Below are 2,214 nucleotides of genomic sequence, written 5' to 3'. Positions count from 1 at the left end.
AAATTGCAGGCAAATTTTGTTAGTTAATGTGCTGGCCGAAGGAGGACTCCAGAAGAGGCGGCAAACAGATCTATATATGGCAGGCGTACAACCGAAGAAAGTAGCTAGTTGTAGTATTAATTGGTTAAGCTTGTACATCCATCATCCAGAAATAGGACTTTATCAAAGCCCCACTAGGCAAATTAAACCCCAGTTGGCAGCTTGTTGACAAATACAAAAGCATCCGATTCTGCCAATATCATCTCCGAATGTTCAGGTTGTTCGCAAACCCTAAACTCAGCTCATATGTGAGGTGGAAATGGGGTTGCCCGGACATATCCGGAGAGCCCACAACACCCCAACAACTTTTTTTTCTTCTCTCTTTTCTTTCCCACCAATCAAATGCATTTGTATCGAAATTTGGAGACAAATGGATCGTGAACATTGCATGCATCGACAAATAAGATTTCCGTGGGCATGTATAAAGACATTATGTTGTTTGGACGCTTCCGTGGAGAAATGGGCGTTCAAAATAGCCTAGTATGATTCCAGAGGCTCTCCAGTACGCCGGTGTTTTAGGGCTAACTAATCGCATGACAGCCAAGTTTCAGGGAACATGAGCGGTGAATGTGTCGCCGACACTTCTCCCCTAACTCTAGCTAGAAGCCATGAGATGTGCTAATGTGTGTTAGGTGCGATGAGGACAATGGTAGCAACAGCGAAGCTAATGTGCATGCCGGGTGCCGGTGTCCCCGGCTTTGACTCGGGTGATGGTGGGATTCTTGTTGGCTTAGCATCGCCGATCTTGCCTCGTGTATGGTAGGTTTAGCTGTGATGTATCCTCTGTTCGGGCCGAGCATCCCTCGTCTCTCTGCTCTGGGCAACATGTTCACACCTGCCTACATTTGTGTCATGTGTTCTATCCGTCTATACTCATTCTACTCCTTCTATGAATGAAATGATACACAAGCTTTGCATATTTACGAAAAAAAGGGCTCCGGCCAGTGGTGGTGCCACTGGTGTCTGGTGATCTACACTCTGTTGAGTAGCTGGTGGTGAGCTTCCGCAGATTTTGTGTGATTTTAGGTTTGGACAAGGATGTCTTTTCCTCGTACACGTATAGGCTACAAGGACCCTAGATTTGCTTAATTCCGGGCTCCATAAATGGGTTACAGAATTGCACCTGCTTGATGCGGTGATGACCTTTACCCAAGAAGATTAACAAGAAAATGTCAGCATAGGTATGTACAAACTAGCCAGCTTAATTAGTAGGCTGAGGCTTTACTGACGGCTTTTCGGCCATCGAATCCGTGCTTCACCGACGGAAGGAGAGCGTTGGCACAAGCGAAACATGCTATCGGTACAAAGCAATGTCTTCGACATCGAAGAACTCGCTAACGTAATCAAAGGAGCAGTTGCCAAAGAAATCCCAGTCAGAGCAGACAGCCGCCGACTCCCAGGAGGAGGAACAATGGATGTCGTCGGTAGAGGAGCTCAGCTCGGCCACTTTACCCGCCGGCCGCATGTCTGGCAACGGCGTTGACTCGACTTTGGCCACCTCGGCTGGGAGCTCCTCCGAGAGTGAGGTTTTTCCACTCGGAGCGTCACCGTCGTCAGGCCGTGGCGAGCGGCTGCCCACGGACCCAAAGTCGAGGATCTTGACGTCGTCCAAGGCGGCGAACACCGCCTCGGCACCGTGGCGGCAGGTGTGGTCGGCGAAGTAGGTGAGGACGTAGAGGGGACGGTCGTGCTCCTCTGACCGCTGGACCTGCCTCCTTGCCGGGCAACCGCCGGCGTCGAGTGTGTAGGCGCACCTGAAGTAGTGCCTCGGGTGGTCGCTGCCCCGGATGTCCTTCTGCCCGTACTTGGTCCACACGAAGCCGTCATCCCAGTTCTGCTTCCTCTCCACCCTCGTCGGCGTCGCCGCCGTCTCTCCGCTGCTCACGCGCGTCCTGAAAAAAACACAATGGTGGTTGGCTCGTTGCTCGACGTGTACTGTGTGTGTACATACAACGTCAGTCATGTAGCAGTAGTGCTTCGTAGTTAGCTAGATGTACCTTCTTTTGGGCCGGGTTGTCTCAGTGGCCGCGCTCTGGGGCCCCAACTTGCGCTTCTTCGGGCCTGCTTTGCCGTGGAGGGCGGCGAGGGCGCGGTCGCAGCAGCAAAGGATCTCGGCGGCGAGCTCCCGTATCCCGGCGTGGTCGTCCTGGACCTGGAGCAGGGCCTCCAGGGCGG

General features: G+C 52.6%; 1 pseudogene; it reads right to left on the bottom strand.

The window, feature by feature from the left end:
• Positions 1–1,223: 1,223 nt before the first annotated feature.
• Positions 1,224–2,209, bottom strand: LOC119345641 (annotated as a pseudogene).
• Between the last annotated feature and the right edge of the window lie 5 nt (positions 2,210–2,214).

This window comes from Triticum dicoccoides, unplaced genomic scaffold, assembly GCF_002162155.2.
Source record: "Triticum dicoccoides isolate Atlit2015 ecotype Zavitan unplaced genomic scaffold, WEW_v2.0 scaffold263552, whole genome shotgun sequence".
Lineage (NCBI taxonomy): Eukaryota > Viridiplantae > Streptophyta > Magnoliopsida > Poales > Poaceae > Triticum > Triticum dicoccoides.
The sequence above is the reverse complement of the archived record's forward strand: the minus strand, read 5'-3'. Positions and strand labels throughout refer to the sequence as shown.